Genomic DNA, 19,339 nt, shown 5'->3' on the forward strand with positions numbered 1-19,339 from the left:
CTTGAACTGTGCAAACCAATGTCCCTTTGAACAGCAACGTAACCATTAACGGGTCTCGAATGTCTCAGCGCAGACCATAGTCGAAGCCCGCTGGCTAGCCCGAGGCTAGCACGTAAGCTAGTGACGAATCCGGATAGCACGTTAGCCTACTATGTACATTGTTCAGCTAGCTCGTTAGCTTCCAAAGAGGCGATACACAGGTACGACCATGAGGTCAGCTTTAGCAAGTAACAGAAGTCATTGGGAAGCCCCGCTAGTTGGATGGGCAGAGGACAGTTAGCATGTCTGGGCATGACAGCAAGTGTTTGTGAATAGTCGACCTAATCAATGTATATAGGCCCAAACCGCCAAGTCACTCACCCTCCATAGATATCAAGCAACAGACTCGGGTGTCTCCGCGAGATATTCCTTCGCTTTAGCCAACGACCAAAACAAACGCTGACCACCGACCTTCTCCAACACAGATAGTTTCGCGGGAGCGAATAACGTGGGCCTCAGGCCTAGTTTCCATAGCTTAGTCAGGACCACCTTGTACTCGGCTCTCTGAGCTTGAACCTCCGGTGTAAAGTCCTCGAAAATGGCCACTTTGTGATCGCCAAGCCTCAGAGTACCCCTTCTGGTACGAGCCGACCGCATGATGATTTCTCTCTGTTGGAGTCTGTTCAGCTTGACTATGATGGGCCTCGGTTCTTTGTTCACGCCGGGAGAAAACCTGCCCGCTCTGTAGGCCGACTCACAGATAGGAGGCGAGGGGAGGACGTCCGTCCCTAGTATCTTCTGCAGCAGTTCGGGCATGGTCTCAGAGAGACGGCCTTCACCGCTGGGCTCCGGTACTCCAACAATCCTGACGTTGTGGCGTCTATCCCGGGACTGCATCTCCTCCATCGCCGACTGTAGTTTGTTGACTTCAGCCTGCCTAGCCAGCAGGGCGGATTCAAGACCCGCCATCTTCTCACACTGTGATGATACCTCCGTCGTTAGCATGGCTAGTTCGTTAGCATTAGCCGATGAGGCAGCGTGAATCGTCTCCATCTTGTCTGTCAGCGGGACTACCGCCAGCCGTATTTCTTCTGATATCTCACGACGGAGGCTGATACAGAAATCCGCCAACGCTTTCTTCTGTGCTTCAGCGATGCGTGCCTCAGAGTCTGCGTGTACTTTCTTCTGTGCTTCAGCGATGCGTGTCTCAGAGTCTGCGTGTAGCTTGGTCATGACCAAGAGCACAGCTTCGCTTAACTCCCCGACAGCGGGAGACGGTGCGGCCATGCTCGGCGGTGCCGGTGTCGTGCCTAATTCTTTCATGGCTCTGGTTTCCACCCCCGCCATCGTAGAAAGTCGAAAAAAGTTGATGAATGTATACTAAACACGACGACCTAGCAAACAGATAAAAAACAAATAAAAATAAAATAAAGACTAATGGGGAGAAACGTATATTCAGCACGGTAGAAGGGAGCTCATGTGAAACACGTCTACTCCATGATCGCTCAGCTCCCACGTATATACTCTCTTTTAGAAACTCTGTCTCTTAAACAGTACTGTATATCTTGTATATCATAAATGTATAGCAGTACTGTCAGGGCTCTACAGTGCGACCAAATTGCTCGCATATGCCCCTAAAAATATATGTGTGCGAACCGTAAAAATCAATTACGCGCACGCTGTGCGAATACAGATTACAGCCTCTCTCGTCTTTTTTTTCCTCCGCTGTGAGATCGTTAAAAAACTACAAGTCCCACATTGCACTCAAGCCAACGGTCCAATCACAGTAGAGTGACGTGACTGGTTTCATGAGAAAGAAAGCAAATGACCAATCGGAAGCTCTCATTTGGCTTGTTTACTTCCTGAAACGCCACCATTGCGATATGCGAGAGTTTCCCCGATACATGTAACTTCTAGTCTTACCAATAGCAATATATTTTAGAACACCTAGATTTAGCGATAGCAATAGTAATATAACGTAACTTAATGCAACAAAACGAATGCCTTGCTTTGTTGATCATAACGTTGATGCAGTAGCGTATGCCGTTGTGTTGACTGTAACGGACATGATAACAACATAACACTGTGTACACATTCAAATTGCGATAATCGATTCTAACATTTTCAAATCGATGCAGTTGAATTTCCCCCTTAGGATCGATGCATTGTTACACCCCTACACCAAAGTAACTGGCCCACTGTGTATGTGTGTACAGCTAACTTGGCTAGCGTTATGAACAGCAGACGTGGGCAATAGGGTCCAGCTCTCTCGAGATAAAGCTGGGAACGAGGTTAGGGTCCAGCTGCAGCGCCGGACGGCCGAAGTGCAAGCGGTGTGACGTAATTGGCAGACTCGACTGTCAATCAATGGTCTACCTGACACGCAAACTCATAAACAATGTTTCTGTACTGGAGGTGTACAGTATTTCAATAGGCAACCCTGAAAGGATTATTTCTCTAGAAGAGAAACACAGCCAAAACATAGGCATTGTATGCATAAAAGGGGCAAAAGCTAAAGTTAAGTGACTGTTACTTTTGTAGCAGTAGTTTGATTTGATAGTTTATTTGATAGGGACAGCACATGTTAATGAACATCAAGTACAAAATACAAAATGTAAACATGCAGGGTTGTAGCAAGAGCTAATTTACACACATGCACGCACAGTACAAATATACATTTATTAAAAAAAAAAAAAAAAAAATCTTTTACTTGAAATATTTTCACTGTGCGCCTAAATATTTTTGGGTGCTCCTAAATTTCTTTGTGTGCTCCTAACTTTTTTCATTTAGGAGCACCTGTGCCCCTAGTGAAAAAGGTTAGCGTAGAGCCCTGGCTGACTGTATATCTGTATGTCATCATGTATGTCATATATGTTATGATGAATTGAAAATGGGGGACCTTGATGTAAACAAGACAAAAGTCTTTCTCTGGTCTGCATCCCCTTAACAATTGTGTGTATTGAGCTGTACTGTATTTTATTGTACCCATTCTGTAATCTGTTAAATAAAGTTTTCATTCATTCATTCAGTCACTACTTCCTATATTGTCCGGAAATGGGGTTACAACTGACCGGACGTGGGTTACACAAATCACAAGCACCATTCTCTTCGGTTAAAATAACAAACTCAGCAAGACCGACGGCTTCTCGGTTACAGTGGGTGACAATATTGCCACAAGGAAAGATGAAATTACCTACCTGGGTTCCATCCTAGAGGCTAATCTTTCCTGTGACAAGATGGCATCCAATGTAATAAGAAAAGTCAATCAACGAACTCGATTCTTGTACCGGATCTCCTCCCTGGTAAACAAGAATACCCTGAAGACTCTGGCAGGAGCACTCATTCAAGGGTACTACGACTATGCTTGCACCTCATGGTAGGGCTGGGCGATATGGCCTAAATATGATATCACGATATTTTCTGACCTTTCGGCGATACACGATACGCATCACAATGTTTTTCTTTTTTTCCCCAAAATTCATTATGAGGCTTACCAAGACAGTATTTGAGTTTGCAAGCTAACATTAAAGACAAAATAAAATACCCATGCATTTAGCATTTTTATATTATATATTAGATTTAGATTATTGGATTATTAGATTATATATTGCATATATTTAGCAATGAGATATTATATGATTTAGATATGAAATATGATGAATTGAAAATGGGGGACCCTGATGTAAACAAGACGAAAGTCTTTCTCTGGTCTGCATCCTCCAGTCCGCTGTTGACTGTTGTTGTATTGAGCTGTACTGTATTGTACCCATGCTGCAATCTGTTAATAACGTTCTCATTCATTCAGTCGGCAAACAGAATCATTTTGATTGACAGTCGCGTCTGCCAATTACGTCACATCGCTTGCACCCGCCCTGCTGTTCTTAGCACCAATCGGCAAGCGCGTATTCATTTTTTACTTCCGCCATTGGAGAGCTCAATGACAATAACAATGGCAGCTCGCCGCGGCCGACGTTTAGCTTTTAGCTCCGCAGAAGGACTAAACGACTGGAGGCATAATGATTTTACTGCAACGGATGTTATAATAAAAGCCTTTCCATACATCTGTCTGATTGAAAACTTTATTAACAGACCGCAGAATGGGCACAACTGAGTCAGCACGGGCTGAGATATGAACGACTAATGCTTGCTATATCTAGGTCGACCTCGGTCGTTGCTATGTAAATACGCTGATGTTATTGAAAGTGTAACTATATAACGTTAATGCCACAAAACGAATGCCTTTGTTATCATAAGTAGTAACTTTTGATGCAGTAGTGTGTGTGGGGCGGCGCTGTTCAAAAGTGTCAACGTGTGGACCAGATTGACGCGACACAAGCCTCTTGGGCAAAACATCACGATATCCACGATACGTTTAAAAAGTGTATCGTTAATGAACTGTACCCGATATTTATATAATATCGTCATATCGCCCAGCCCTACCTCATGGTACCAAAGCACCTCAAAGGCACTAAAAAACAAATTACAAACATCTCAAAACAAGCTAGTCAGACTACTGCTTGACCTTACTCCTAGAACCCACCTCACCCCTGCCCACTTTGACAACCTAGGATGGCTTAGAGTAGACGACAGAGTACAGCAACTTGCAATGGGCCTGGTCTACAAGATACACTACGCGACCAAGGTACCCATGTACATGTCAAAATACTTCCCAAAGGTCAGTGAATACCACGATCACAACACCAGAGGGAGCTCCACAAATCATGTTAAACCCAGATTCGGCTCAAACAAGGGACATAACACGTTTCGCAATTATGCCACATCAATGTGGAACGCCCTACCCAAAGCTGTAAAGGAATGTGAATCACTACCCACTTTCAAAAACTATCTGAAAGAACACCTACGGGAGACTGCAATTCAAAACTGGCCCCTACAAATGTCCTAACCCAGTTGTACAGTAAATGACCAAGTATGGCATTGTCAGTATTCCAATGTACAATGTACAGTGTCCCCCCCCCCCCTCCAATGTACAGCCCCCACCCACCCCACCCACCCAACCTCCTCCAATGTACAGTTTCTACGTCAAATGTATATACACTCTTTTTCTGGACACTTTTTGTATCACAAACAGTACTGTATTTGCAAATCTGATATGTCATAAATGTATAGATGTAGCAGTCAGTACTGTCTATCTGTATGTCATGTATGTCATATATGTTATGATGAATTGAAAATGGGGGACCCTGATGTAAACAAGACGAAAGTCTTTCTCTGGTCTGCATCCCCTTAACAATTGTATGTATTGAGCTGTACTGTACTGTACCCATTCTGCAATCTGCTACACTTTTCAATCAATCAATCAAAACCACAGACCACTGCACTTCCGCGTTACATGGAGCTTGTGAGGGGGTCAGGGTATTGATTGATTGATTGAAAACTTTATTAACAGATTGCAGAATGGGTACAATACAGTACAGCTCAATACACACAATTGTTAAGGGGATGCAGACCAGAGAAAGACTTTCGTCTTGTTTCCACCAGGGTCCCCCATTTTCAATTCATCAGGACATATATGACATACATGACATACAGATAGTCAGTACTGCTACATCTATACATTTATGACATACCAGATTTGCAAATACAGTACTGTTTGTGATACAGAAGGAGTCAAGAAAAGGGAGTATATACATTTGACGTAGAAACTGTACATTGGAGGAGGTTGGGTGGGGGGGGGTTGGGTACACTGGGATATTGACAACCATACTGGGTAATTTACATTGGAGGTGGTTGGGGGGGGGGCACACTGTATAAGCAAGCAAAACTGTACATTGAGGGGGGGGAGACTCTGTACAAACAAACAAAATTGTACATTGGACTATTGACAAAACCATACTAGGTAAATAACTGTACATTGGAGGGGGTTGGGTTAAGATATTTACAGGGGCCAGTGTTGAATTGCAGTCTCCCGTAGGTGTCTCTTGAGAGAGGTTTTGAAAGTGGGTAGTGATCCACATTCCTTTACAGCTTTGGGTAGGGCGTTCCACATTGATGTGGCATAATTGCGAAACGTGTTTAGTCCCTTATTTGAGCCGAATCTGGGTTTAACATGATTTGTGGAGCTCCCTCTGGTGTTGTGATCGTGGTATTCACTGACCTTTGGGAAGTATTTTGCCATGTACATGGGTACCTTGGTCGTGTAGTGTATCTTGTAGACCAGGCCCATTGCAAGTTGCTGTACTCTGTCATCTACTCTAAGCCATCCTAGGTTGTCAAAGTGGGCAGGGGTGAGGTGGGTTCTAGGAGTAAGGTCAAGCAGTAGTCTGACCAGTTTGTTTTGAGATGTTTGTAATTTTGTTTTTAGCGCCTTTGAGGTGCTTTGGTACCATGAGGTGCAAGCATAGTCGTAGTACCCCTGAATGAGTGCTCCTGCCAGAGTCTTCAGGGTATTCTTGTTTACCAGAGAGGAGATCCGGTACAAGAATCGAGTTCGTTGGTTGACTTTTTTTATTACATTGGATGCCATTTTGTCACAGGAGAGATTAGCCTCTAGGATGGAACCCAGGTAGGTAATTTCATCTTTCCTTGTGACAATATTGTCACCCACTGTAACTGAGAAGCCGTCGGTCTTGCTGAGTTTGTTATTTGAACCGAAGAGAATGGACTCTGTTTTGCCCATGTGTAATGATAGTTTGTTATCAGCGAGCCATATGCAGATTCTGCCTAGTTCCGAGCTGAGGGTTTTTTCAACCTGTAACTTGTTCTTGTCAGAGACCAGCAGGGCTGAGTCGTCCGCAAACAGGAACAAGTTGCAGTCACAAGCTGACGACATGTCATTTGCATAAATTAGGAACAGTAGCGGTCCTAGTATGCTTCCTTGTGGAACACCACAGCTCACTGTGAGGGGGGGGGATAGGGTACCGTTTAGGGTATCTGTTCCCTCCCCTCAAGGTAGGATTGCATCCAGCTCACTGATAGACTATCAAAACCAATTGCTTTTAGCTTGTCAATCAGTACACACAACAACACTACAGACCACTGCACTTCCGCGTTACATGGAGCTCGTGAGGGGGTCAGGGTACACACAACAACACTAGTACAGACTACTGCACTTCCGCGTTACATGGAGCTCGTGAGGGGGTCAGGGTACACACAACAACACTACAGACCACTGCACTTCCGCGTTACATGAAGCTCGTGTGGGGGTTAGGGTACACACAACAAGCACTACAGACCACTGCACTTCCGCGTTACATGGAGCTTGTGGGGGGGAAGGGGGCATATAATATAACATGAATGAATGTTGATTAGAGCCTTGGTGTAAGTGGTTGTAGCTAAGCTAACCACTAACGTCAAGGCTCTCTAATCAAAATTCATTCATTGTACCCCCCCCCCCCCAGCTATGAGCTCAACATACCGGAAGTGTTGCGGTGGTCAATAATAACTTTTCGAGAATAGCAATAAAAACGAAGACATTATTTTCTCACCGTGTGTTTTCTTTTCGTACCGGCGGCGCGCGCACGTGCTGGAAGAACAGCCACAACAATTACGTCAAACGTGAAAACGTCAAGTCATCATTCCTCCCGCGTGCGCCGTGTTTCTGAACCAAGGAGGATGTGACGTCACGGATCCCACCAACAGCCCGACAACTAAGACCCGCCTTGGTAGAATTTGGAGCGTTGGGATTGGTCAGAGGGAGCTACGGTAAATTTGACATGTCTGTCAGTATTGAGAATGTTGTTGCATCTACACAGTAGTAGAGCAATCATCAGTACATTATAACACGTTTCGCAATTATGCCACAACAATGTGGAACGCCCTACCCAAAGCTGTAAAGGAATGTGAATCCCTGCCCACATTCAAAACCGCTCTTAAAGAGCACCTACGGGAGGCTGCAATTCGAAACTGGCCACCGTAAATGCCCAAAACCCCCACCACCTCCTAATAGACAGTCTCCTCCCCACCGCATGTATATATTCCCTCCCCGCCGTATGTATATTTCTCTCCCACCCACCCACCCCCTCCTAATGTACAGTCCCCTCCCCATCATATGTATATACTCTGTCAGGATCTAGGGGTAACAGTACTGTATATTGGAATACCGTTTATGTCACAAATGTATCAGTACTAAATACCTATATGTCCCTATGCCATAAATGTCATGTATGTTGTGTATGTCATAAATGTCTATATGAATTGAAAATGGGGGACCCTGATGTAAACAAGACGAAAGTCTTTCTCTGGTCTGCATCCCCTTAACAATTGTGTGTATTGAGCCATACTGTATTGTACCCATTCTGCAATCTGTTATAATAATAAAGTTTTCATTCATTCATACTACTGAGCAATAGTGCTAATCAGATGTATGTACAGAGTTGTTGTATTAATATGTATCTATCCATATATATTGTGACATCCTCCAGGCACGACGCAGTATACAAGTAGATTTCTTGAACTGATTTTAATGAAGCTTGTCCATTCTCCATCCAAACCGTAAATACATACAAATGATACCATTAGCAATTGAAAGCCCATCAAAAACGTAGCTAACATCAACCGTCAACATATAACGAAAATCATCATCCATAGCAATCAATACATTATTGGCTGCGTGCCAGACAGTATAAGAGAACATCGATTGTGTTGTGTCTTTGTCCTTTTTCTTGTTATATTGTCTTGTGTTAGACAACTATTTTACTTGCTTGAATTGACCGCAAAGTCAAGACAGCCATCCATCAAGTCATGTCGGGTCTCAAAGAAAGGCGGAAACACGTCACCGGATATTAAGTGGGAAACAAGTCTTGTGAGACTAAATAATTGCACAAGCAAAAAGAAATCATGCGCCACTCATATTATCTATATAAACCCATATGAAATACAATCCTGAGTATTATTATTAATATGCAAAAATAAACGTATAAAATTGTACGCGAATATAACTATATTAACCAACTGTTAACCATAGCTGCATTTACATATATCCACATCCGTCTGTACATACCTGCATATAATCCTTTGTAGATCTGTAGATACTAGCCTCTATCTATCTATACATTTTGTACATGTCCCTTACCTACTCTTACTAGTTACGCTGCTGGCCAGTATGACTTACTACCATAGTGTCTTTATACCTGTATCACTGTACATGTTAATACTATATCTATATCTGTACATATCCCTTACCTACTCTTACTATATATATATATATATGGGAGAAAAATAGAAAATGGGGATATTTATATAATATATCCCCATCCCAATTTCATATTTCCAATTCTCCCCTCCCCTGTCTTGAACGTTGCTAGACTATGCCTCCCACTGGTCGGCTGTAGTGAGGATAGAAGCCTTGCATCACGTGTCCCCTCCGGTACACGAGGAGGCAGCCTGTCGCATCTTTTCACCGCAGCAGCTCGAACTGTGTGGCGAGCGCCTTGCCCACTGCGCCACTCAGCCGTGCCACAGAGGCAATTTCAACGTGCTTTACGTACATTGAAAAAGGTTACATCATATGGAATAGTTGATTTAAAAGGAATTAAAAAAATGTAAAGAAACATGTCAAAGAATAAAGGAAAGGAAGGGGAAAAAAACGAACAAAGAACAAACACATTTTAAGCTGCTTTTATCAGTAGTCAATGCTGGGACACATTAAACAGTATATTATGTTATATACTATATGTATGATATATTCAGTATATGTGAAGGTCACTGCCCACAGTCAGGCTGAATTAAGGGGCCTCCTTCTGTGTGGTGAACAACATGAAAACATAAGGAAGGATTACATAATAAACATAGATGATGAAGTAAGGTTTAGTCCATATTCCAATGTACAGTTTTGCTTGTACAGTTTCCCCCACCCACCTCCAATGTACAGTTCCCCCCCCACCTACCCAACCTCCTCCAATGTACAATTTCTACGTCAAATGTATATACTCTCTTTTTTAGACTCTTTTTGTATCACAAACAGTACTGTATTTGTAAATCTGGTATGTCATAAATGTATAGATGTAGCAGTACTGTATCTGTATGTTGTGTATGTCATAATATGTTATGATGAATTGAAAATGGGGGACCCTGATGTAAACAAGATGAAAGTCTTTCTCTGGTCTGCATCCCCTTAACAATTATGTGTATTGAGCTGTACTGTATTGTACCCATTCTGCAATCTGTTAATAAAGTTTTCGATCAATCACTCAATCATACACGCCACACTGAGGCCTACAACAAACTGACCGGATCTTCCTTTATTCATTATGTTGATTGTACTGTAGCACTATTTTACTCTGTCCATTCTATTGCATAATTTTACTATCTATTCTATTCTATTCTACTATTCTATTATTGCACTGTATTATTTTACTCTGTCTATTGCTTTTTATTACAGGTTCAAAACTGTCAGGTATTAAACTGTGTGGGTATCAAACAAGAGACTGTCAGGCTTTAAAACTGTGTAGGAACCAGGCCTAGAACTGCACCCTGAGAGAGGGAACTGCACCCTGAGAGAGGGAACTGCACCCTGAGAGAGGGAACTGCACCCTGAGAGGGAACTGCACCCTGAGAGGGAACTGCACCCTGAGAGGGAACTGCACCCTGAGAGAGGGAACTGCACCCTGAGAGAGGGAACTGCACCCTGAGAGGGAACTGCACCCTGAGAGAGGGAACTGCACCCTGAGAGAGGGAACTGCACCCTGAGAGAGGGAACTGCACCCTGAGAGAGGGAACTGCACCCTGAGAGGGAACTGCACCCTGAGAGGGAACTGCACCCTGAGAGGGAACTGCACCCTGAGAGAGGGAACTGCACCCTGAGAGGGAACTGCACCCTGAGAGAGGGAACTGCACCCTGAGAGGGAACTGCACCCTGAGAGGGAACTGCACCCTGAGAGAGGGAACTGCACTCTGAGAGGGAACTGCACCCTGAGAGAGGGAACTGCACCCTGAGAGGGAACTGCACCCTGAGAGGGAACTGCACCCTGAGAGGGAACTGTGCCCTGAGAGGGAACTGCACCCTGAGAGGGAACTGCACTCTGAGAGGGAACTGCACTCTGAGAGGGAACTGCACTCTGAGAGGGAACTGCACTCTGAGAGGGAACTGCACCCTGAGAGGGAACTGCACCCTGAGAGAGAACTGCACTCTGAGAGGGAACTGCACTCTGAGAGGGAACTGCACCCTGAGAGGGAACTGCACCCTGAGAGGGAACTGCACCCTGAGAGGGAGGTTCGAAGGGTCAAAGTGGGTATAAGACAGGAGGGAAGACTGTCAAGTTTTAAACTGTGGATACCAAACAGAGAAGGTAAAGACGACTTTGAACTGTTGAACCGAAATCCAGAACTATTTTATTGCACTGTAAAAAAAGATTATAATAATAATTTGCATGGAATAGCGCACAAACTAAAGTATGTCGAAATTAACTGGTTAGTCAGTCTTGGACTATAAACAATGCCTGTCAAATGAGCCATACTATTGTCTCCATAGCTATAATACAGAACACACGATGGGTCCGCAAACATCGCTAAAATGGTCAATAACGCTGGCGCCATTGAGTAAAGATGGGAAAAGAGCGTGGCGGTCAATGAGTTAACAGGGACGGGGTTGAATGTGAACTAGATGAGGGAGGGAGGGACGTGAGTTTGTTTCTTCTCTGGTGTGAATCCTCATGTGTGTCTTTATATATGCCTTCCGAGTAAATCCTTTCCCACAAACTTCACGACTAAATGTTTTTTCCCCGAGTATGAGTTCTGATATGTACTTTTAAGTCACGTTTTGCACCAAATATTTTATCACAGGGTGCAACTATAGGGCTTTTCCCCAGTATGGCTTCTCTTGTGAATATTCAGCTCTCCCTGTGTAGTATATCTTTTAGGACACAGTGTGCAACTATAGGGCTTTTCCCCAGTATGGCGTCTTATATGTTCTTTTAGGTGAGATTTTCGACTAAATCTTTTAGGACACAGTGTGCAACTATAGGGCTTTTTCTCAGTATGGCTTCTCATGTGAAAATTCAGGTGTCCCTGTGTAGTATATCTTTTAGGACACAGTGTGCAACTATAGGGCTTTTCCCCAGTATGGCGTCTTATATGTTCGTTTAGGTGAGATTTTTGACTATATCTTTTAGGACACAGTGTGCAACTATAGGGCTTTTCCCCAGTATGGCTTCTCATGTGTCTATTCAGGTCTCCCTGTGTAGTAGATATTTTAGGACACAGGGTGCAACTATAGGGCTTTTCCCCAGTATGGCATCTCATGTGAATATTCAGCTCTCCCAGTGTAATATATCTTTTAGGACACAGTGTGCAACTATAGGGCTTTTCCCCAGTATGGCGTCTTATATGTTCTTTTAGGTGAGATTTTCGACTATATCTTTTAGGACACAGTGTGCAACTATAGGGCTTTTCCCCAGTATGGCTTCTCATATGTGCTTCCAAGAGTGTAATGCCAGTATATTTCTTGCCACAAACAGTACATGTGCTGTGAGTTTGAAGGTGAAGTTTTAAGCTCTCTGTGGGTTCTAAATGTTTTCCACACAAACCACAGTCACTAGAATGGGCTTTAAGATGGAGCATTAAAGCGTTCCTATTAGGAAAACATTTCCCACACACTTTACAGCTCCAGGTCTCACATGGTATTTGGTTTGATAATTTCACCTCATGGGATGAAACCACAGAGCTCTTGAACTGGTTGCTGTTAGACAAACTCTGTCCTTTGTTTTTCTGTGTCTTCTTTGATGTCAGTGAGTTTAAACCAGGATGAGGTTCACTAGTCTCCAGCCAATCATCACTGTCATCAGTTCCAGAAGAGTCTGAAGAGAGGAGCTGGCCATCTGTAGTTGGTTCTAAATCACCAGCAAAGTTACTGACTGGTTCTGATAATACACAGTCCTCTCCATCAGGTTCTGTTTTCATCTGTTCTGTTGAGGTGCTGGCTAGAGGCTCTGTCTCTCTGTTTTCCTCAGTCTGGGTTTGGTTAAACCATGAGGACTGAGGTTTCTCTTCATCATCTTCACTCTTCACAGGGACAGGGTTGAAAGTGAACTTGATATCAGCCTCCTCCAGAGCTTGAAGCTGCTCTCCCTCCTGACTGGTCCAGAGTTCCTCCTGTTCCTCTTTAATCTGTAGGAGCTCTGGGTCCTGGGTTTGGTTAAACCATGAGGACTGAGGTTTCTCTTCATCATGTTCACTCTTCACAGTGACAGGGTTGAAAGTGAACTTGATATCAGCCTCCTCCAGACCTTGAAGCTGCTCTCCCTCCTGACTGGTCCAGAGTTCCTCCTGTTCCTCTTTAATCTGTAGGAGCTCTGGGTCCTGGGTTTGGTTAAACCATGAGGACTGAGGTTTCTCTTCATCATGTTCACTCTTCACAGGGACAGGGTTGAATGTGAACTTGATGATACCAGCCTCCTCCAGACCTTGAAGCTGCTCTCCCCCCTGACTGGTCCAGAGTTCCTCCTGTTCCTCTTTCATCTGTAGGAGCTCTGTCTGCTCCTGGCTCAGACTGGGGCTCCTCTCCTGCTGCTCAGGGGGAACCTCCTCTTCACAGACAGAGAGCTGTGGGGGGTCTGGAGGGAGGCAGAATAATAACATGAATAGTTGTAATTGCTGTCACCATTGGAAAGCCACCCATTTTAAGAATTCACACATGTTCTTCCTGTGCCCCGGGACAGTTCAGTCAGTATGTTCTTCCTGTGCCCCAGGACAGTTCAGTCAGTGACAAAACTGAGGAAAACAAAAATAAACCACGTGAACTTTGGAAATTACTCAATTTGCAGTAAAAAACTTAAAACCAGGTTCTCAAACATAAACATAAAGACGGACAACACGCTCATCACAGACAAACTGGATTTAGCCAAGTACTTAAACACTTTCTTCACAAACATAGCCACAACACTGGTAAACAAACTACCCTCCCACTCAGGGCAGTATGGGGTAGAACACATAGTAGCATACTACAAGAACCTAGGCGTCCACAAAGACGACTTCAAACTGGAAATGGTAACTACAGATGAGGTACTTAAAAAACTGAGCGCCCTCCAACCGAACAAGGCCACTGGCCATGACAACATCCCCTCCAAATTCCTCAGAGACTCAGCAGCCGCCATCACCCCAGTCATGCCCCGATCACGTTTTTTTGCCACCGATACCGATCACCGATCGTCGTGAGCCATATCGGCCGATACCGATCCGATCGTTTTTGATTAAACATTTTTAAAATTATTTTATATATAAATATATATATATATATATTATATAATTAGACTTGTACTTGTATTATCTGCGAGACATCGCCACCACGCAACAAGCTCCACTGTCTGTGTGTACTCTAGTAGCCTCCAGCCAGGGAGCGAAATTAACTTTTTGACTCACCGGCCAGTGGCGGGTAGATGGGAAGAATCTACCCGCCAAGCATATTTCTTACCCGCCAACTTTTTTTTGATAAAAAAAAATTATTATTATTTTATATAAATTTTTTTTTTAATAAAATATATATATTATATAATCAAGTTTCAAGTTTCAAGTTTCTTTAATAGTTGTCATACAGAAGTACAGAATACTTTTGTACAAAATGCTTCTTACTGTTGCGCTCCAGAGACTGTGCAAGACAAGATAAGTATGAAATAAAAACATAGTAAAATTAGAAGTAAAAAAAAAAGGTCACAGTGTTCAGTTTAGACATATGTACAATGTTCGATGCAGAATAGACGTAGTTACCATACAATATACAATACTGTGCAGTGTACTAATATACAATACTATATAGTGCAAGGCAGAAATGGAGAAATGGGACGAGGTGCAATTTAGGTACAATTCACAGTAGGTGTACGAGTTGTAGTGCAAATCCTTTATCAATAAATATAAAGTGTAAGTGTGTTTGTGTGATCTAAAGTGTGGAGAGTGGGTGCTGCAGTGTGTTGTTTGTTTGAGTGAGTGTGTGCGTGTGGGTGTGTGTGCTGTGTGCATTTGATGGTTGTTGCATAGTGATTATTGTTCGTTTAGCGATTATTGTTCGTTTAGCAGCCTGATGGCCTGGGGATAGAAGCTTCTTCTGAGTCTTTCTGTGCTCGCCTTAAGACTCCGGTATCGCTTCATACTTGTGATTGTGTTATCTGCGAGACTTCGCCACCTCGCTGTCTGAAAACAGCTCCACTGTCTGTGTGTATACTCGAGTGGCCTCCAGCTCCAGCAAGGATTCTCCGGCGCTGCAGCTGGGCCCTAAACGCTACATTCAGCATGCAAAAGGATTCTCCTGAGCTACAGCTGGACCCTATTCAGCAGCCCTCATGCGATGTAAGCCAGGGACTCGAATACGCATGTTGTTGTAGGACATTGATGTCAGGAGCTATAGCTACTGCTGGATGGCGTTGGGACAGTGCCTCAGTGAACTATTTAGTTTACTGCGACATTTCGTAGTGACTAGTGAGCTACCTAGCCAACGGAGGTATTATGCACTGGACTATTGCTGGAGCATTTGTTGATGTCGGGAGCTATCAGTAGCTAGCCGGCTGGATAACGTTACACAATGCCTCATGTATTAAACTAAGTGAATAGTTGACTGGGTCATTTTGTAACGGTAGCTAACGTTATCTCACGAAGGTCCCACACTGACTAGACTAACGTCTATGGAAGCAAATGAGTGCCAGAAGTATTTGAATTTTACCAGACACCGGTGACTGTCGGAGGCAATAGCCTCTGTTTACATGCAGCATACAGAAACAGGTGGGGAGGGGTAGGAGCAGCAATGCGCTGCGTGTCTGTGCTGAGACAGCGAGTGAGAACTCCGCTAAAGAATTGGATCATGATTTTCGGTTTTCACATGACTATTTGATTGCCCGCCACACGGCGGGCAGACCTCTCAGTGGGAGGCGCCAAACATAAAAACTGAGCGCCAATGGCGGGTGGCGGCCTCTAGTTTTGCCCCCTGCCTCCAGCTACGGCCAGGATTCTCCGGAGCTGCACCTGGACCCTATACTCGAGTAGCCTGCAGCTACGGCCAGGATTCTCCGGAGCTGCAGCTGGACCCTATTGATCACATTCAACAACATACCCTGAGCTCGAATACGCATCGAATGTTGATATCAGGAGCCATCTGTGGCTACTGCTGGCCGGCTATATAACGTTGATACAGCGCCTCAGTGAACTATTTAGTTCAGTGGGACATTTCGTTTTGAACAGTGAGCTGGCGTCAGCTAACGTGAGCTAGCGGAGGTATCATACAGACTTGCTGGAGCGTTTGTTGATGTCAGTAGCTATCAGTAGCTGGCCGGCTAGATACCGCGCGGTTAGACAATGCCTCATCATGTATTGGACTGGAAGTGAATGGTTGACTGGGTCATTTTGTAACGGTAGCTAACGTTAGCTCAGGGAGACGCGTACATGCAGTTGTTGAGGTAGATAACCGTGATTATTATGTTTATTTATTTAGACTAGACTACACCGTGTTTGCGTGCGGGAGGGGCCGGAGGGAGGAGCAGACGCCGCACCACTGTGTGGGAGTGTGTGCAACTCCCGGTGTCTGAGACAGAACTCAGCGAGTGAGATCGGTTTTGACGATCGGCGAAAATAAAGCATCATCACCGATCACCGATCGCATATTTATATTGACCGATCGATCGGGGCATCCCTAGTCATCACACACATAATAAACCTCTCCATAAAACAGGGACACGTCCCCAAGGACTTCAAAATTGCGAGAGTAACACCCCTGCACAAAAAGGGCAGCAAATTAGACCCAGGCAACTACCGCCCTGTTTCTATCCTTACATCCATCTCGAAAGTCATGGAAAAAATTGTATACGAACAGGTCGAAAAGTACCCTGCGGAAAAAAATCGAATCTACGAATTCCAATCTGGCTTCAGAACATCCCACTCGACTGACACATGCCTTCTCTATTTGAACGGGCAAATACTGCGGCATGGTCATGCTGGACCTACAAAAGGCCTTCGACACTGTCAATCACACCATTCTGATTGACAAGCTAAAAGCAATTGGTTTTGATAGTTTATCAGTGAGCTGGATACAATCCTACCTGGAGGGGAGAGAACAGATGGTGGAGGTAAACGGTACCCTATCCCCCCCCCTCACAGTGAACTGTGGTGTTCCACAAGGAAGCATACTAGGACCGCTACTGTTCCTAATTTATGCAAATGGCATGTCGTCAGCTTGTGACTGCAACTTGTTCCTGTTTGCGGACGACTCAGCCCTGCTGGTCTCTGACAAGAACAAGTTACAGGTTGAAAAAACCCTCAGCTCGGAACTAGGCAAAATCTGCATATGGCTCGCAGACAACAAACTATCATTACACATGGGCAAAACAGAGTCCATTCTCTTCGGTTCAAATAACAAACTCAGCAAGACCGACGGCTTCTCAGTTACAGTGGGTGACAATATTGTCACAAGGAAAGATGAAATTACCTACCTGGGTTCCATCCTAGAGGCTAATCTCTCCTGTGACAAAATGGCATCCAATGTAGTAAAAAAAGTCAACCAACGAACTCGATTCTTGTACCGGATCTCCTCTCTGGTAAACAAGAATACCCTGAAGACTCTGGCAGGAGCACTCATTCAAGGGTACTACGACTATGCTTGCACCTCATGGTACCAAAGCACCTCAAAGGCACTAAAAACCAAATTACAAACATCTCAAAACAAACTAGTCAGACTACTGCTTGACCTGACTCCTAGAACCCACCTCACCCCTGCCCACTTTGCCAACCTAGGATGGCTTAGAGTAGACGACAGAGTACAGCAACTTGCAATGGGCCTGGTCTACAAGATACACTACACAATGTACATGTCAAAATACTTCCCAAAGGTCAGTGAGTTGGTGGATATTTTCAATGTTTTAGCTAATTTTGATTTAAATTGTATAATTCCCATTTTAAAATGTTTTACCATGGTATGTTTGATATCCTTTTTTTCAGCACAGCCTCACATATATGACCTGAAAGTTAGTTTTCATATTGTATAATACTGTATATACTGTATACTGCATAATGTACAACACAAAACACAAAATCGGATTGAGAAAATGTGTTATTTTTACTATGAACCAATGCAAACATATTCAATCAAGCATATAAAACTGTGGAAATGCACCCTAGGTAGCATATTTACATAAACAAAAGAGAACAGAACAGAATTCAATTTACAAATAATTATTTTCTCCATACACAGGTATTAAACACAGACGGAAATTTGATTCTCAATCACCAGCATGCGTTTTTTTTTTTTTTTTCTTTTTACAAAAAGTCAGTAAAGGTACGTTTTTTTAACAAAAAAAAGTTAAAAAAATAAGTTTTACAGTAAAAAAGTAAAAAATAAGTAAAGTGGGATATTCAATATACATATATACAGTACACATATGACTAGAGTGCAGTCATATAGAGTGCAGGATGCCTGAGGTGTATCCAAAAGAAATATATACACTACACTCATGTGTACGTACGTGTGTGTGTGTGTGTGTGTGTGTGTGTGTGTGTGTGTGTGTGTGAGAGACACTGCTCAATTGTGCCACGCAGTAAAACAGTTTCTGTCTATGAACAGAGTTATAACTAAACAAAAGCACTAATAATAATAATAATAATAATAATAATAATAATAATAATAATAATAATAATAATAATAATAATAATAATAATAATAATAATAATAATAATAATAATAATAATAATAAGTCTCTCACCTGTCTTGGTTAGCCCTCCTTCCATGTCTCGCCTGCACTGAACTGGTTGAAGGCAGGTCATCTGCTCCTTGCTCCTCACTGTAGAAAATAAAAAGCACATTATTTTCAACATTCAACAAGGAATCTCTTATCTTATACAGCACACAGCACAGCACAGCACATATACACATATTTACAATCCAAAGAGTGTTCTTTGCAAACCCAACAAGTACAGTAAGAGTGTGACTGACTAAACATAAGCAATAAATCTCCAAAATAAGTGCCTTTACCTTGTGTTGTTGTCATCTACAAACGATGAAGATTCTTCTACTTCTACTGCTACTGCTACTGCTACTACTGCTACTACTACTACTTGATTGATTGAAAAGTTTATTAACAGATTGCAGAATGGGTACAGTACAGTACAGCTCAATACATACAATTGTTAAGAGGATGCAGACCTGAGAAAGACTTTCGTCTTGTTTCCATCAGGGTCCCCCATTTTCAATTCATCATATGACACACATGACATACAGATAGACAGTACTGCTACATCTATACATTTATGACATACCAGATTTTCAAATACAGTACTGTTTGTGATACTAAAAAAATCCAGAAGAAGAGTATATACATTTGACATAGAAACTGTGCATTGGGGGAGGTTGGGTAGGTGGGGTGGGGCTGTACATTGGAGGTGGGGGGGGGGGGTTGGGTAGGGGGGGGGACACTGTACATTGGAATACTGACAT

General features: G+C 43.4%; 1 protein-coding gene across 3 annotated transcripts in view; it reads right to left on the reverse strand.

Moving 5' to 3' along the window:
- Positions 1 to 19,339, reverse strand: part of psmg3 (proteasome (prosome, macropain) assembly chaperone 3) — a 59,811-nt gene that overhangs the window by 28,565 nt on the left and 11,907 nt on the right. For 2 of the 3 annotated variants that reach the window (XM_084328223.1, XM_084328222.1), the window contains exon 2: positions 18,609 to 18,686. The gene's annotated coding sequence lies outside the window, so the exon portion shown is untranslated. Of the gene's footprint in view, positions 1 to 7,424; positions 7,542 to 18,608; positions 18,687 to 19,339 lie in introns of those variants that run through there. The other variant, XM_084328221.1, reaches the window with a different exon arrangement.

Source organism: Notolepis coatsorum (assembly GCF_963971535.1).
Source record: "Notolepis coatsorum genome assembly, chromosome: 14".
Taxonomy (NCBI): domain Eukaryota; kingdom Metazoa; phylum Chordata; class Actinopteri; order Aulopiformes; family Paralepididae; genus Notolepis; species Notolepis coatsorum.